Source organism: Nansenia antarctica (genome assembly GCF_963989245.1).
Source record: "Nansenia antarctica genome assembly, chromosome: 13".
In the NCBI taxonomy this organism is placed as follows: domain Eukaryota; kingdom Metazoa; phylum Chordata; class Actinopteri; order Argentiniformes; family Microstomatidae; genus Nansenia; species Nansenia antarctica.
This window is the reverse complement of record NC_137683.1, coordinates 5833046-5852860: the sequence shown is the minus strand read 5'-3', so window position 1 is coordinate 5852860 and position 19815 is coordinate 5833046.

Sequence of the window (19815 nt, the reverse complement as noted above, 5' to 3'; positions counted from 1 at the left end):
ACATGTTGAACGCACATCCCTACCTAGGGAAAGATGCAAGCAGGCCGGCCGGTCAGCGGTTATCGGACAATGTTGTGCTGCGTCTGATGGAGCCGTTCGTGGGCAAAGGAAGAAATGTCACGACAGACAATTACTTCACCTCCTTGCCACTGGCAAACACCCTTTTGGCCCAACAAACTACAATTGTTGGCACAATTAATAAAATCAGACGGGAGTTGCCCCCATGTACACGGGCACAGACTGAAAGATTTTCCAGCAAGGTGCTGAGGGCTGGAGAAGCCACACTCACGGTTTACCAGGCAAAACCTAAGAAAAATGTATGCCTCCTCAGCACACTGCATCAAACCGTTTCTACTGATGATGGCCCAAAGAAACTGCCCGAAACGGTTTCCTACTACAACAGCACTAAGTTCGGTGTTGATGTTCTGGACCAGATGACGAGGAAATACACAGTAAAAGGAGGGACCCGCCGTTGGCCTGTAGCTGTGTTTTACAACATGTTGGACATGGCTGCAATTAATGCACACATTCTGTACAGCCAGTGCATGGGCGTCAGGATAAGCAGGAAGAAATTCCTTTTTAAGTTGGCAGGGGAGCTGTGTGAGCCACTGGTAATGACAAGGCTTCCTTCTACACCAGCAGCGAGAAGGCGACTGCAGCTCGAAAATCCTCGCACACCTCCGTCCCCACAGGTGAAAAGAAAAAAGTGTCAAGGCACCATATGTCGAGGGAACAAAGCAATTAACATCTGCCAGTCATGTGGACGATTTGTCTGTGGCACATGCACCAAGCCAGCAACGGTGTGCTGGGGATGCTGACTGTCCCATGGCCAGGCCTGATGCCTCTCCTGCCCTGTCTACCTGACAGCGCCCACGCTGAGCGCTCCGGCGACCTCCTATTCACTTTCTACTTTTTTTAAATATATATTGGTGTTCATATTAATTACCATACTTTTTACTTGGAAGAATTGACGTGAACATTGCAAGTAAATAAAAATGTTACTTGAATTATCTGTCTCTCTGTGTTCGTTTGTAGTAGAAATATCACATCTGATATATCTATGTAAATAGATTTCACTGCAACATGAACAGTGATGCCGGTAACGCGATACTAAGTATCGCGATACTCTAATCTGATTACTTTTCCCAGTAACGACTATTCTATCGCGATACTATTTCCAAATCAGTAATCTGATTAAAGTTACTTATTCGAGTGACTGTGCGTTACTATTGCGTTACTACCTCATAACTTAGGCTAAATGCAGTATTTCTTTGTAATGTTCGATAGTAAACAAACATTTATTGCTTTTCTCGCGTCTTGGGGAGTGACGTCAGTGATCACGTTTTCAACACGAGGTGCAGCAGAATCGCTCACGTGTATCACCACGCTGATTGCACAGTGTAAACAGAAGCGTATAATGGAGCGAGAACAGAGATATGCGTTAAATAGCTGGAAATATAGGGATTATTTTGAGTTTGTGTCAGCAAAGGATGACAAGAACATAAATGTTCGTTGTACACTCTGTGCTGGCAAGAAAATATTGTCCTGTGGTAAAAGCCTGAATGGTCAGGGTAGGTTTTAGGTTTTGTGAAACCCCTCCTTGCTAGTTACTGTTAAGGGGAGGCTACCCCCCCTAGACTTTGCCAATAGGCAAAAAAAGAAAGAAAATAGATATCACTATGAACACATTCCCAGTTTGTTATGTACATAAAAACTATGAAAAAATGTATTGCAAGTTTTCTGAATTTATTATTGTTTATGTTTATTATGCAAATTAGATGCTAATTGGACCCAAATCTCCAGGATCACTCACACCATCATATTTGTCAATTTTTTTTATTTTTTATTTTATTTATGTTGACACATAAGAAAACAAACTTTGCACACAGCAGATTGTGTCTATGTCCTCGTATCAGCCCATACATCAGGAAATACTGTCCATAGTCATAAAAAAATCTATTTTCGCCATGGTTTTGGTATAAAATGTACTATAAACAGGGCTATGAATGATATATCATCAAACTCTTGTGTGCAGAGAAGCAGAATATGGATAGGAAGAAATGTGGAAAGTTTGGTCTGTTTTGGTGCAAGGAAAATCCTTGTGTGTGGACAAGTGTGTGGACAAACACATAAAAACAAATTTTCGGGAAAACAGACTCAAAGTTTTGTATTGTGAAATATGAAACATTTTTATTTGAAACTGCTATTCACAAACACAAAACCTAATCAAACCATTAGCAATAAACATCCTAAACACCTGACTGATAACTGAATAACATAAACTGAACAGAAATGCACACAGGCTACAAATAGTGGCTGTTATGGAATAGAAAGTGTCTCCCTCTCTCACAAACCTCTGGCACCACCATGTAATCAGCACACAGAACTACAGCCAGCCAGCCAGCCACACACACACACACACACACACACACACACACACACACACACACACACACACACACACACACACACACACACACACACACTTGTGTCAAGCCTAGTTACAGAACCTGGTACTGGTGTGTGAGCACATCTGCCTCTCCTGTGTGTGAGAGAGGGACAGAACCTGGTACTGGCGCCGCAACCGAGTCGGGGCTCGGATATGTGTTCGGCGGGCCCGAGCCGATTCAGGAAATATTAGAACGGCGTCTGTGGCTCGTACGGTTGCGACGCAGCGGTACTTTGACCTGAAGTGCCTAGGCCGAGAAGCCTGAATTTGAGTTATTTTTAAATGCTTTTCGGTCAGCGCGGCCGTTCCGAGGCGCAGAGACGCACCGTTTTCGACGAGGTCATTCGTAAGGGGCTTGGCACCCGTACTCTGTCGAGTTTTTTCTGCTAGGCGCGACCGAAGATGTTCGACATTTGTGAAAACCAGACCTCTAGCTCACTCAGGAGGGGAGTTATGAATTCTGGCCACAGGAGGCCATACAATGGGCTAGAGACTTGAAATCACTTTTGTCTGAAAGCTGGCATCCCACTGATGGTGTGTGTCTTTTTCTGTTCCCCTGGCTACATAGGAAGTGTCCCAAAGGTGAGCCTAAAGTTCAGGAGGTCGCCAATGTTAAACGGCTGAGTGGGGAGGGGTAGTGAGTGACTAAATTGAGTGCTGTTTGGTGATACATTGGGCTAGAGATCTGAAATCACTTTTGGCTGAAAGCTGGCATCCCACTGATGGTGTGTGTCTTTTTCTGTTCCCCTGGCTACATAGGAAGTGTCCCAAAAGTGAGCCTAAAGTTCAGGAGGTCGCCAATGTTAAACGGTGGGTCACAGTGATTGACTAAATTGAGCGCTGTTTGGTGATACATTGGGCTAGAGACTTGAAATCACTTTTGTCTGAAAGCTGGCATCCCACTGATGGTGTGTGTCTTTTTCTGTTCCCCTGGCTACATAGGAAGTGTCCCAAAAGTGTCCCTAAAGTTCAGTAGGTCGCCAATGTTAAACGGCTGAGTGGAGAGGCTAGTTCCGCCTTCCGCGTCACATGGGACACGACAACCAATCACATTCGAGAATTTTCGCATCAACCAATAGAATCGCGTATTCTAAAAGAATGCAACCTATCTATTTTAGTGATTGGTTGCTGATACAAGGGGCGTTGTAAATTTTGGAAGCGGCCATTTTGAGCACAAGAAACACATCTTTCAAACAAGGCCAGGCTTGATGTATTTCAGACAGCAGCCGTTTCGGTAACGCTGTGCGTAAACTACTAACTTTTGGCGAATTTATGAGGATTTTACGGACGCATGCACCACAATCAAGTAAAATAAACAACCAAATGTGTTTTTGTCGACGTTGTATTGTCACTAATATGAAAGAAAACATGTTTAGGAGGCAAAAGAGCAACTCATCTCAAAATCGGGGAAAAATGGGAAATTGCGTTTTGAGGGGGGTAGCCCCACTTAAATAAAGATTATATTTATTTTATTGTTTAAAAACAAGTATTTATGTTGGGTGAGGCAAAGAAAGACTCTTTATTTTGTTGTTTTAAGTTATTGTTTAAAGTTTAATTATGTAATTTAAGTTACTGTTAAAATAAAGTGAGTTTTGGCAAAACCAGTTTTCATTTTTATGTTGCGGGTGGGGGGGGGGGGGGGGGGTCGGGTGCCTAGGCAGCTGCCAATAGTAACTAAAAAAGTAACTAGTAATCTAACTTAGTTACTTTTAAAATCAAGTAATCAGTAAAGTAACTAGATTACTTTTTAAAGGAGTAATCAGTAATCAGTAATCAGAATACTTTTTCAAAGTAACTGTGGCAACACTGAACATGAACACACTATATTTTCACTTTTCACAACAGCTATTTTCATTTCATTTATAATGTGCAGTAAACAAACAAAATAATGTATACTCTCTGCAATTGGCTACTATACAATGGTGCCAAAATCAACTATCCAAATATGAATCTGTGTATATCTATGTACAACCCTGTTGTAGCCTATTATTATCATGGTCGACATGAGAATTGTTGGCTACTTCATATCACAACTGAACATTCATATCAGAATCAGAATCAGAATCAGAAGACTTTTATTGCCATGACATGTAAACATGTCAGGAATTTGGTTTGGAACAATGGAGCACGGTTTACAGCAGGATAGGTGCAAGACAGGACAAGACAGTGCAAACCAACATCAAAGTGCAAGAGTCATAATTAATATAAATATAAAGTGCAGAGATCAAGTGTTCATATCCAGACAGTCCAAAGCTCTCTGGGTGGGGGTGGAGGGAGGGTATATATATATATATATATATAGCCTATAGCATTATTTGAAAATTGACAGCGCTGTACAGGCATAATCATCAAAAAAGACATTATATACAATATTATAAATATCCGTTTGTTATATAATATTTGTTGATGAACTACTTTGCTGTGGTACCTATGTAATACCACACAGCTTGATAGGTACATACTGTGCAGTGTATCATTCATAACTGTACATAGGCTACACATATCATAATATCTTATCACTATTGCATGGAACTTGGGTGAAAAAAAAACCTCAGCTCCAACAAATCTGAAGGGATTGTAAAAGTCATACTGTACAGTTTATCATTTTCATAACTGTCTGTACATCAGGGTTTCCGTTAGAAAAAATTGCCGCCGGACATCGTGTCCGGGAAGATTTCGATTTACCGGACAAACGTGATATATTCCGGACATATTAAAATATAATAAAAATAATTTTTTTCAAAATTATATATTTTTTTTTCCAAATCTAATATAGCTGTTTGTCGCGGTGATAACTGTTGTGTAGCGGCCTATATATGCCATTTAATGTCTATTTCTCATCCGATACGATTAGATGCAAGCTATTTAATATATAATAATATAACATGATTCGCATGCGCGCTATATGTCCAGCGCTGAACGGGCGCCTCTGGGAACTGAACAGACAGCATCGATCAATGAACGGACTCCACATTACGTTAACTGAAGTTTGTTCAATTGTTTGGGATTAATGTGAGTTTTCTATTTTCTCTTTCCAGTTTGACCCTTTTTTTATCAATAAAACAACGTCATTTCTATAACCAGGTCTCGCTGGTTGGGAACGCATTTCGTTTAGCTGATATGTTACGCAACCGAACAGCTTCGGGAAAACGAGTAGCAGCGCACATAGTAGTGAGCAAATACTGACTTCCACTTTTAGTCCTAGGCAAAGGTCCAACACAATCAATTATTACACGTTCAAATGGCTCCCCTATAGCAGGAATGGGATGCAATGGTGCGGGTGGAATGGATTGATTAGGCTTACCCGCCATCTGACAAGTATGGCAACAGCGGCAGTGCTTGGCAACATCCGCCTTCAGTCCGGGCCAAAAGAAATTTTTCAATATCAGCTGATAAGTTTTAGTTATACCTAAATGTCCTGACCACTGGCTCTCATGTGCTACAGATAACACCTGTTGTCTATAACCCACAGGCACAACCACTTGTTTTACAGTATTCCACTCACAACCATTTGCATTAGGAGGAGACCATTTACGCATTAATATCCCATCGTTAAGGAAATAAACTACGTTGCCCCCTATTTCAGATTCCTCACTAGCTGCATGTAAAAAACATTTGTTTAATGACTGATCAGCTACTTGAGCGACACGCAATCGCTCGCCGGTTACCGGGAGAGATAGGCTGTCAGCGGATGGTATGGTAGGACTCGGGGAGGATGGTAACTCTACCACTTTCTCCCTGGGAGAAGCTGAAACAATCGGGTTCTCATCCCTTTCAGAAAAGGCTTGCATAATCACACTATCACAGAGAGAAACATCGCTATCCTCCTCTCTGCCTCGACTCGATTGTGCACGAGTTATAGCGCACACCGGAAACAACCGCTGTTTCGCATAGGCAGCCTACACATTAGGAGACATCATCATGCCGGTGTCAAATCATATCATAATAAAAGAAATACATAGCCTATATATTCGTCTTTTTTAAAATAGAAGGAATCAGAATGTGAACTTTAGCGAATTGTATTCAAATTGTGCTTAGAGGGAATTATTTTCACCGGACATAAATGTCCGACGAGTTTTCATTTTGTCGGACTTCAATAAATGTTACCGGACAAAGACCGGTAATTACCGGTTAACGGAAACCCTGCTGTACATATACATATCTTATGTATCACTATTGCTATATATAGCCTATATATAAAAACACATTATGTTACAAATATCAGTCTTATCCACTGTATCTAATTCAGCACTGAAGCCTGAAGGTTGAGCACAGTGTGTGCCCCCTTGCTACCTCTGCTGATATAAAAGAGAATTGCAGCCTTGGAGAAAAAGATGGCAGCCGAATCCCAAGGCAAATACACAGACACACACAGAAATACTGCAAAATCGCTTTATACTAACTCGATTTTGAAAATGTAAAGATGCTGGGTGGTAGAACGCACATATCTAGGAAAAGTCATGAAAGGAGGGTCCTGAAATTTGATCGAGTGCAAAGGTAGATTTTTTTTTGTACTCACTGGTGCTGTTTAACACCTCACGGCTGATTAAGTGTTAAAGCATGATAATGCTCCATGTCACAAACCAAACTGGTGCCATGAACATGACAATGAGTTCAGTGTTCTTCAGTGGTCTTCCCAGTCACTGGATCTGAATCTGAATAGAACACCTCTTAGAACGGAATATTCACACCTTGAAAGTGCATCTGAAAAATCTGCAGGAACTGCGTGATGCAATCATGTCAACATGGACCAGAATCTCAATGGAATGTTTCCAATATCTTGCGGAATCAAAGCCACGAAGAAGTGAGCCTATGTTGAGAGCAAATGGAGGCCCTACCCAGTATGACTATAGTGTCTTAGGCCCAGGCATCATGCACACCTGGCCCGAAGAACATGGAGACAGACACACTCAACCCATGAGGATGGGTTCTGTGAGCGGATTCTCCGTTTCCAATAGAAGTCTTCTTGTTTGTCGTCGGACCATGGCCGTTCATTCCCAGAGCCTTCCTCTCCAACCCCGCTCTGAAACTCGCCAAAAGTTGTCCGCGTCCAGTAGCCATTACAGCATCCTTCTGGCAGCGTTCGTAAACTCGCTCTGGAATCTGATTCCAGCACTCATGGAATACCTCTTGTCCAATAAAAATTACTTGGTCCGTTTATGACGTTGAACTCAGTGTGCGCTCCGGCGCTCTCAGAGCGAATTTACGAACGCAACCTCTACTAACAGAGACGGAGATGGATTGGCTGGGCTGGGCTGGGCATTGTCAAGCGTATATAATATCTATGGGCATTGCCAAGCGTATATAATATCTATGGGCATTGCCAAGCGTATATAATATCTATGGGCATTGCCAAGCGTATATAATATCTATGGGCATTGCCAAGCGTACCCAGTGAGCAATTTTACGTTGATTAGACGTCTAAACAACGTCTAAATGGCCCGTAGACGTCTAGGCCAAATCGAGGCTAAATATAGGCCAAATTGGACATTTAAAAAACGTCTATGTTTAGACGTTGAAATGCCGTTGAAACATAGACGTTGTTTCCCTTTCTATGTTTCAACGGCATTTCAACGTCTAAACATAGACGTTGTTTCAATTTCCAATTTAGCCTATGTAGTATATTTGTACTTAAAACACACATGGTGTGGGCCTGGTCTACTGAAGATGGGGGTTGTATGACGACCATGCTCAGGACACTGACTGTCCTTCTATGGTCAGCTGAGGAATGACTTTAAGGCCATAGTGACATCACAGGTGACTGCCCCCTTTTCACATAACTGTTCTTTGATTCATAACCAATAAGGTAATATACAACACCTAAATTTAGCTTAATTATAACCTAGACATTGAAACACCGGTGTTTAAACGTCTAGGCTAAAACAAAGCCTAATGGAGGTGAAATTGAAACGACTGTTTCTATAGGCATTTCAACGGCAGACTATATATAGCTGTTGAAATGCAGTTTAAACAGACGTTTCAATTTCCAATTTCACATAAATTTAGCTTTGTTATAGCCTAGCCCTAGACGTTTAAACACTTAGTATAAGTAGACAAATACAATTTTCATGAGTAATAAGTAAATTATGACAAGGAAATATAAACAGGAACATGTATTTATTTAGGGTTAGGGAATTATTAGTAAATATAAATAAGGAAATAAGAATAGGAACATGTATTTATTTAGGGAAATAGTAAATACGAAATATAAATAAGGAAATAAGAATATTAAATATTAAATATTAACAATGAAATAGGAACATTACATACAACATAATAGTATTTATTAACAGTTAGGGAGACAACATTTAGGTTGGGTTATTCTTTCTGTAACCAGCACCGCCCGTTCTGCCTGGGGCCTGCTTCAGGTGATCTCCAATGCTCGCCCTTGCCTCCACCTCTGTGACCTTTTTTAGGTTCATGACAGCTTCTGTAATTAAATAAGGCAAAAGAAAAGTTTATTTTCACAGAAGAATCCCATTTAAAACTTTAAAAAGCAAGAGTAAAGAGCCAGATAAATTGTGGATTGCCTACTATGTGCCAAAGAAAATGTAATATGCTTGAATGTCTGGTGCCCTGTAGCTCTTGTTCCTATAGTGAGCAAATGTTTGACACTCGCCACAAAATAATCTGTAGTATGCTACCACCCACCCTAGACCCCCGTGTATGGATAGTAGAGTTGAAGCCGTTGCTATAGACAACAAACCTTTAGTGCACACCTTTTTGATCAAGTCAAGTTAGCTGATGACGGTGCAGGCCTGATCAACAACAACATGGCATCAACATTGATATTATGATATTACAGAGATAACTTGTTCCTTAACATTTCACAACAGGGGGATGGGAGAGCGGGGGTGAGGAGAAATTTACATTTCACAACGGGGGGTGGGGGGGGGGGGGGGGGGGTGGAGGTGGAGGATCCATGCCACCCTCCCAAGGCAGCAAACCTAGGGGAAACACTGCTTGATGATTGTGTTCCTCGGCTTTTTGGGAACGGGGATGATGGTGGATGTTTTGAAGCAGGGCCTCCCTTTACATTCAGCCAGTGAGGTGTTGAAGATGTCTGCCAGGGTTGTCAGATGGCTTTGACCATTTCCAAAGATGCAGTGATATTCAACAGTAACCTGCAATGTACACTGGGACATTGAGACGGCTTTATTATCCTAAGTGACTTGCAACAAATAGCCTTCATTAAGTGAATCATCTATCCATCAGTCATCGTATGTTACCTGGCTATGGCGGCTAAGTTCAGAGATCAAAGTTCTAAATTGGAATCGAATTCATGAGTGGAAAATTCTAATGCATTCAACCAGGTTTGATGTGTGTTGAAGATCAGATGTCTGTGAGCACTGAAGACAGCTGGTCTGCACAGCGCTTCACAGAGTACAAACCACTTAACACAAACTGATAAAACTCCATATAGCCATGTAATTACCTCATTGACAATGTTGTTACTAGTTATAGTACTATACCGGTATAGAGGTTATTAACTTACTATACGGGTATAGAGGTCTTCATGTCAAATATAAGGCTTTTGTTTTGGACGCATCCACCTACTTTAGTGATGATGCCGGTAGGTATATTTAGCCAAAAATAGCTAGCTAGTTAAAAACAAGAAGACAGAGTGGTCTTGGAAGTTATATAACTCCACAATGTTGACATATAGAAAAAGCAAACAAGCCATTGCTAAGCCGAAAGACTTGATAAATGTTGATAAAAAGAGTAGATAAATGTTAGTATAGCTGAACTAGCTAGCTCACCCTGGGAGAGGTACTGCAGCGCAGACAGGAACGGGTCAGCCTCGTTCTTTCTTCTTTCTTCCATTCGCAAACTTCTGTTACTAGTTCGACTAGAAACGGACAGATTGCTCTCAGATGATGAAACCAATTCTGACCTCGACAGGTTAGACATAGTTTTCTACATAGTTCCATTAAAAATCCATTAAAATAGGTATTAATATTATGACGGTAAAATCTCTGTCCAACAACATTCAAATCTTGCGCGCGACCGTTTGCTGGCTGTGCGCAGGCGCAGTGTAGTAGTTCCATGAGTGCCCACGGGTAGGTAGACGGTCGTTGTAGTTCTCAGCCTCTTTGTTGTAGTTCAACGTCACTGCATTACTGATGTGCTATCAAATAAATCGTGTGGAATTTATCATTTGTTATGAACGGAATGCAAATGATCCGCCATTTTCACGTCCACTGTGTTTTAAAAGTTTTGTAATAATGCTCATTTTAATTGAACTGCAAAAAACACAGGCCACATGTTACTGTAAGAGTTAGCTGTTAGTTATTGTGCACTGGTACACTGTTATTTAAGGTCGACGTGACCTGTTATTGATTTGTGTTTGCTGCCGTTTGGTCTAGTTGTTTTGACCTGTTATAGCCTACTGAATAAACGCCGGAGTCATGGCAAGAAGGGCTAGCTGTGTCGATTAGTGATGGGCGAAAATGAACGAACTAATCTTTTTGAACGACTCTTTTTAGTGTCCGATACGTGCGGAACAGTTTGTCAAACGTCCGAGTACTATTCCCACCTTTATTAAATCCCTCTAAACTGTCAGAATACGTCCCAGACAAGTTGATACATCCAATTGTATCGAACCTTTCGAGTTTTGATACTTTTTTGCCAGCGCCAGCCCAGCACACATATTGTTTGCACCAGAGAGAAGTTTTGTGGGGTCAGCTGTCAAACGTGCGTGTGTGGATGTATCAACTCGTCTGGGACGTATTCTGACAGTTTAGATGGGTTTAATAACGGTTTTAATGCATTTAAGATAAGTAGAAAATATGTTTAGACACAGACCGCATTTAGCTGGGTTAAAGGACAGCGATGTATAGACGCAATTTAAACCACCGCTTCTGCATGAATAACTATGCTAGACTACTAAGTCAGTTGCACAAAAACGTATCTAACAAACGAGCGCTTGCTATAAACAGTTAGTCTACCACGTAGGTAGATAGTCAGCGCTGGATAATCACATTTTCACCACCTACCTGAAATTCAACTGTCGAGTCTATATAATTATTTCTCTTTCGGTAACCAGGTAACCAACTCCTCGCGCACTTCACTTCTTCAAACTGTCTGCCCTTGTCTCTCTGCTCAACTCGACCGGTCGATTTTTGAATTTAAACGTCTCGCCGAACAACCAATGAAATAGACAGAACATCTGAAATGGGTGGGACTTCCATATGAAACAGCCAATCGTGTTGCATAACGCATGGCTCCAAGCGGCATTTGATTTGATTAGATGATGCAGGTTGTTCATTGGGTGAACCGTGAAGCTGCAAAGCACTTGTCATGTTTACTCGACGTCATATGACAGGAGGGACATTTATTTAATTTAATTTTACGATTTCAATGTATCTACCGGTATATATATATGACACTCTTATAAATTGAAAGTGACCAATTACAAACATTGAAATTAACAATATTGTATTCATTACATTGGCAACACTTCATGACCAATATGTGTCATGACAGGCACAGCCTTATTCAGTAAAGTCAGTAGGCTATTGTTGGACAAAATATTTGAAACAGACACTCAACTAAACATAATAAACCAACAAAGTGTTGTATTGGTCTAGTTGTTTTGACCTGTTATAGCCTACTGAATTTTAATGCATTTAAGATAAGTAGAAAATATGTTTAGACACAGACCGCATTTAGCTGGGTTAAAGGACAGCGATGTATAGACGCAAGTTAAACCACCTCTTCTGCATGAATAACTATGCTAGACTACATGGAATCTCAGACTAAATGACGGTCTGGTACATATTTTGACAATCTACAGGCGTTTAGGGTATTACTTTAAACTCAACGTGCTGCTAGACTAAAACAGGTTTAGATACAGACCGCATTTATCTGGGTTAAAGGACAGCGATGTATAGACGCAATTTAAACCACCTCTTCTGCATGAATAACTATGCTAGACTACATGGAATCTCAGACTAAATGACGGTCTAGTACATATTTTGACAATCTACAGGCGTTTAGGGTATTCATTTAAACTCAACGTGCTGCTAGACTAAAACAGGTTTAGACACAGACCGCATTTATCTGGGTTAAAGGACAGCGACGTATAGACGCAATTTAAACCACCACTTATGCTAGGATAACTATGCTAGACTATATGAATCTCATACTACATGACGTCTGGGACGTATTCTGACAGTTTAGAGGGGTTTAATAACGGTTTTCATGCATTTAAGATAAGTAGAAAATATAGCCGTAATATAGCTGGTTTATATTGGTTTATATTGTAGACGCGAGTTTGAAAAGACGTCTATTGCTCAGAGGGACAGTCTGGTACATATTTTGACAATCTACAGGCGTTTAGGGTATTAATTTAAACTCAACGTGCTGCTAGACTAAAACAGGTTGAGACACAGACCGCATTTATCTGGGTTAAAGGACAGCGACCTATAGATGCAATTTAAACCACCACTTCTGCTAGGATAACTATGCTAGACTATATGAATCACATACTACATGACGTCTGGGACGTATTCTGACAGTTTAGAGGGGTTTAATAACGGTTTTAATGCATTTAAGATGAGTAGAAAATATAGCCGTAATATAGCTGGTTTATATGATGGCCAAGCGTAGACGCGAGGTTGAAAAGACGTCTATTGCTCACTGGGTAATATCTATGGGCATTGCCAAGCGTATATAATATCTATGGGCATTGCCAAGCGTATATAATATCTATGGGCATTGCCAAGCGTATATAATATCTATGGGCATTGCCCACGCAGAGGATGATGTTAATTTCCATCATGAAAATTGTGACAAAATATATGCGTCAACGACGCAACGAAGAGATATTATCGTTAACTAAAATAATTGTATTTTTGTCGATGGTCATCAAAAACAACTACTGCTTTCCTATTTGTCGTTGCTCCTCCTTTATCCTACATTATCGCCTTATCGCCTACACACCTTCTTCACACATGTGGTACAGACAATGTCAATGTCTGTCAGGCAAACAGCATTATTCATGTCATTAATGATATCATGTAATGTACCCTGTGGATTTGCTTGTAGCCTGTTGGATTATTGAGATGAGTATTGAATATGAACAGAGAATATATTTATAAACAATAATATATTTATTCCATTTAAAACCCTCCTAAAATCTGTGTGGAATCTGTTTCTTTTTTAAAATCTGAATTATGTTTTATTGTTAAATGAGCCGTTGTCATGTATTATTCTCAAAACGTCTGATACTCCAACCTAACTATTAAACACAAGTAAGCTAGCCACTCTTCTAAAACACCACTCTGAGAGATTCATGTAAACAAGCTAACTATTATATGGTTTGTTTATAGAATTATATTGTATTTCATGTAAACAAACGCGCAGCTTCTGGGCGGGAAAGCACTGGTTTGTTATCAGCCCCCCCAGAGAGCCATACAGACAGAACCACGGTTCATCTCTTCAGATCAAACCTCAGCACATATTGGTCTAACTTAGAGCATCGTGGACATTTATTATATAATATAGCCATTAGGTTCATTTCCTCCATCTCAACAGTTCAGCACATAGCAGCTATGTAACTTAGAGCATCATGGACATTTCAGGTGAATGAACCAGCTGCATTACAGAGACGCTCATGTTTCTTACCTGCGCTCATGTGATATTGGAGAATGGTGCAGATGTTATATATGATGTATATAGAGGGTTATATATATATCATGTGATATTGGAGAACGGTGCAGATGTTATATATGATGGTTATAGAGGGTTAAATATATATCATGTGATATTGGAGAACGGTGCAGATGTTATATATGATGGTTATAGAGGGTTATATATATAACATGTGATATTGGAGAACGGTGCAGATGTTATATATGATATATATATGGGATTATATATATCATGTGATATTGGAGAACGGTGCAGATGTTATATATGATGTATATAGAGGGTTATATATATATATATATATATCATGTGATATTGGAGAATGGTGCAGATGTTATATATGATGTATATAGAGGGTTATATATATATATATATATATATATATATATATATCATGTGATATTGGAGAATGGTGCAGATGTTATATATGATGTATATAGAGGGTTATATATATATATCATGTGATGTTGGAGAACGGTGCAGATGTTATATATGATGGTTATAGAGGGTTATATATATATATATATCATGTGATATTGGAGAACGGTGCAGATGTTATATATGATGTATATAGAGGGTTATATATATATATATATATATATATATATATATATATATATATATATATATATATATCATGTGATATTGGAGAACGGTGCAGATGTTATATATGATGGTTATAGAGGGTTATATATATCATGTGATGTTGGAGAACGGTGCAGATGTTATATATGATGGTTATAGAGGGTTATATATATATATATAATGTGATATTGGAGAACGGTGCAGATGTTATATATGATGTATATAGAGGGTTATATATATATATATCATGTGATATTGGAGAACGGTGCAGATGTTATATATGATGTTATAGAGGGTTATATATATCATGTGATATTGGAGAACGGTGCAGATGTTATATATGATGTATATAGAGGGTTATATATATATATATATATATATATATATATATATATATATATATATATATATCATGTGATATTGGAGAACGGTGCAGATGTTATATATGATGTATATAGAGGGTTATATACTGTATATATCATGTGATATTGGAGAACGGTGCCGATGTTATATATGATGTATATAGAGGGTTATATACTGTATATATCATGTGATATTGGAGAACGGTGCAGATGTTATATATGATGTATATAGAGGGTTATGTATATATCATGTGATATTGGAGAACGGTGCAGATGTTATATATGATGTATATAGAGGGTTATATATATATATATATATATATATATATATATCATGTGATACTGGAGAACGGTGCAGATGTTATATATGATGGTTATAGAGGGTTATATATATATATATATATATATATATATATATATATATATATATATATATATATATATCATGTGATATTGGAGAACGGTGCAGATGTTATATATGATGTATATAGAGGGTTATATATATCATGTGATATTGGAGAACGGTGCAGATGTTATATATGATGGTTATAGAGGGTTATATATATCATGTGATATTGGAGAACGGTGCAGATGTTATATATGATGTATATAGAGGGTTATATATATATCATGTGATATTGGAGAACGGTCTAGATGTTATATATGATGGTTATAGAGGGTTATATATATATCATGTGATATTGGAGAACGGTGCAGATGTTATATATGATGTTATAGAGGGTTATATATATATATATAAAAATATATATATATATATATATCATGTGATATTGGAGAACGGTGCAGATGTTATATATGATGTATATAGAGGGTTATATATATATATATATCATGTGATATTGGAGAACGGTGCAGATGTTATATATGATGTATATAGAGGGTTATATATATATCATGTGATATTGGAGAACGGTCTAGATGTTATATATGATGGTTATAGAGGGTTATATATATATATATATATATATATATATATATATGATGTGATATTGGAGAACGGTGCAGATGTTATATATGATGTTATAGAGGGTTATATATATACATTATATGTAACCCCTGCCATATGGGCGGGGCCTGAGTTCTATTTTAAATAAGTGGCGGTATTACCTGTAATAATAAACTATTCAAATTATGACGATCAGTGCCTCCATTAACTATGTGGAAGTATTTTAAATAGGACTTCCTTTTTAATCCTTTTAATGTATTTATGTTTTAATTATCATATGAATTGCCTATTACCTGTTTATGACACAACACAGTGGCTTTAAATGCAAATACCAAAGGGTATATATTTATTTACTAAATGCTAAATTTAAAGTGTTGGTAGTCAATTATAATGTTATACAAAGTCAATAGACAATATTCACAATACAATGTCAACAGACAATATCACAATATCACATAACAAAATATAGGCTCAAAGCCTATTCCAATTCCTTTCAAGGAAATAAATGTAATGTTTCCAATAAACTCAAAGTCAACTCAAAGGATTCACAATTGTACAATATATCATTCAGTAAAATAAAAAGGTGGGCCCACACTCACACACACACACGCACTCTGTAACTCAGTCCATTAACTAGTGTTACCGTTGCAGCTGACGGTGCTTGTGAGCGGGGGCCTTGAAACTGTTATGGCCACTTCACTCGTCCACACGAGTCCAAACAAAAGCTTGTGCGTGGTTCAGTACTCACGTAACCTCGTGGGGAACTCGTAGGTAAACTAGGGGTTTGAAAGATGGTGTAAAAAGAGGCAGAGATGAGGGGGATGAGGTCCAGCGCTCTCCCACGAGCGCAGGAGAATGATTGAAGTACACTGACGCGAAGATTCAATGGACGGTCTCGAGTTACCCCAGGCGATTGGAATTGATTGATTGATTGATTTAAAACTTTATTAGAAGATTTGCAGAAGTAGGTACATGACAGTACATATTACATACAAGGTCAACTAACAGGATAAAAACCCAAGAAAGCCACTGGCTTATTTCAATTGGGGTCCTTGATTCTCAATTCATCGTTACATGTAAGACAGACAAAAAAACTAGTACTATCTACAAGATAATACAGACAAATAACTATTATTATCTACAAGATAAACATACATCCATCATGGGAAGAACAATACAACAAAACATAAGGTATGTACAGCGGGTAGGACAGGTGGGGACATACACCACAGGTGGGGGCGGGGGACAAAACACAAAGTATGTACAGTGGGTAGTTCGGGTCTTTTAATCAGATTTTTGATTTAGAGGGTCCAGTTACGGAGTGCAGCCTCCTGTAAATGTTTTTTGAGAGTGGTTTTGAAGGTGGGCAGTGTTTTGCACTCCTTTAAGATTATAGGAAGGGCGTTCCACATTTTTACTGCATAGTTTGCAAACGAGTTTAACCCCTTGTTTGTGGTGCACCGCGGTTGAACGTGGTTCGTGGAGCTTCCTCTGGTGTTGTCCAACGGAGAGCTTTCCTTTGGCTTGGTCTCTCGACTTCCAATTCTGAATTAACAGAATACACTGAGCTACAAAATCCAATAGCTATTTCGTTTTGATAAAGCTAGAAACAATTTATCACTCAGCAAAGGCTAGCAACATGCTAACGTAATTATGCTAAGCTAACCGCTATCCGCGATTAGCTCTACATTCAAATATAACATACTACAACGAGTAGATGTAGCTTATAAACAAACACCAGACATATGTATTTACCTCTGGTAGTTTGGTAGTCTGGTAGTTTGTAAACAAGTACACATTATAAACTTATAACAATGTTAATAACCGTGTACATAACCATGAAATGATGCTTATTTATTAAATGGACTTATTTATTGAAATGCTCATAGCTCACGTTAGTAGCTGGGCTACACTCTCCCCCTTCTAAATGTCTGATGTCCTCAGCAGACTCAATAAACAAACTTTAATTCAAAAACATAAAAGGGTGTAGCGTGAGCTGACTTTGCCTACTCTAGGTCTTTCTAATCTTAATAACCACACCTCGGTGGAAAATGGTAAGAGGTTTGTCCCTTGCTCTACCAGGCTCATCATAGGTAAGTCTCATTATTGGATTTACTAATCTTTTTGGCCTAGCTTGTTTAGGGGAATGTTTTGCCTGTGATCTAGTGGACATTCTTCTATCATCTTCCTCACTGGAAACTCTTTCCGCTTCTGAGTCAGTTTCTGGTGCAGTCTCTGGGTTCCGGTCTTCTTGGGTGCAGTGATCTGGCTCTGAACGACTGTCACTTTCTGACTCTGACTGACTGTTGCTTGCTGAATCTGCATGATTGTCACTTGCTTCCATATGTCCTTCACTCTGTCTTGGACTTAGAGTGGACCTTTCTCTTCTCTCCAGGACCTTCTCTAGGTATGTTCGATAGGATGGCCCGTTTGGCCAGCTGCACTCCAGATCGGAAGAGTCAGAGGATTCACATTCGTGTTGTACTTTGTGGTCGGTTGTCACTCTCTTTTCCTTGTCCGTAGTCACTCTCTTTTTCTTGTTCTGAGTCTCTGTTCGAGTTCTAGGCCTTGAGGGCACGGGGTCATCATTTACTGCTACTGGCATCCGCACCAGCTCTCCTATGGGCAGGAGATGATCTCGATGTAGGGTTTTGACCCTTCCGTTCCCACTCTCAAGTTTCACCTTGTAGACAGGCAGGTTTGGCATCTTCTCTGTGACGATATATGGAGTCTCACACCATCGATTCTCCAGCTTGTGTTTCCCTTTGAGGCCTAGATTTTTGATAAGCACTCTGTCGCCAGGCTCTATATTCTGAAACCTGACTCTCTTGTCGTATGCCTTCTTGTTGCGAAGATGTGTTTTGTTGGAGGCCTCCGTAGCCATCTGGTAGGCCTTCTGAAGATCTTGCTTGAGCTTTGTGACATATGACGAGTGCTGACGTTCTCCATCATCGGGCTGTTTCCCGAAGCATACATCCACGGGGAGTTTGGCTTCTCTCCCGAACATTAGAAAGTAGGGAGAGTATCCTGTGGAGTCACATTTGGTGCTATTGTACGCATGTACGAGATGTACGACATGTTGGCTCCAGTGTCGTTTATTTTCTTGGCTTAGCGTGCCCAGCATGGACAGCAATGTCCGGTTAAATCTTTCCGGCTGGGGATCACCCTGTGGGTGGTAGGGGGTCGTTCGGGATTTCCTTATGCCCATTATCCTCAGCAGTTCTTTGATCAGTTTAGACTCGAAGTCTCGTCCTTGGTCGGAATGGATTCGAGTTGGTAGTCCATAATGCACAAAATACTTCTCCACTAATATCTTGGCGACTGTGAGGGCCTTTTGGTTTTTGGTCGGGAAGGCCTGTGCATATCTCGTAAAGTGGTCCGTTATGACTAACACATTGCTGATTCCCTTTGAATCCGTCTCCATGGACAGGAAATCGATACAGACAAGGTCCAGTGGCCCAGCACTGACTATTTGGTGTAACGGGGCAGCTTTGTGGCTTGGCCTTTTCCTTAGAATGCACTCTCCGCAGTTCTTCACATACTGCTCGACGTTGGCAGCCATCTTTGGCCAGTAGAAACGGCTTCTTATCATGTCAGTCGTCCTTTCTCCTCCCAAATGACCTAAGTCATCATGCATGGACTTCAAAACCACTGGCCTGAACTCAGCTGGTAGCACAAGCTGCTGGATGTTCTCTCCTGAATGGCTTTGGCTCAAGCGGTACAGCAGCCCATCCTTCATGACGAACTTTCCCATTTCCTTCTTCATGGACTGGATGTCAGGAGAAGGCACTACATCCTTA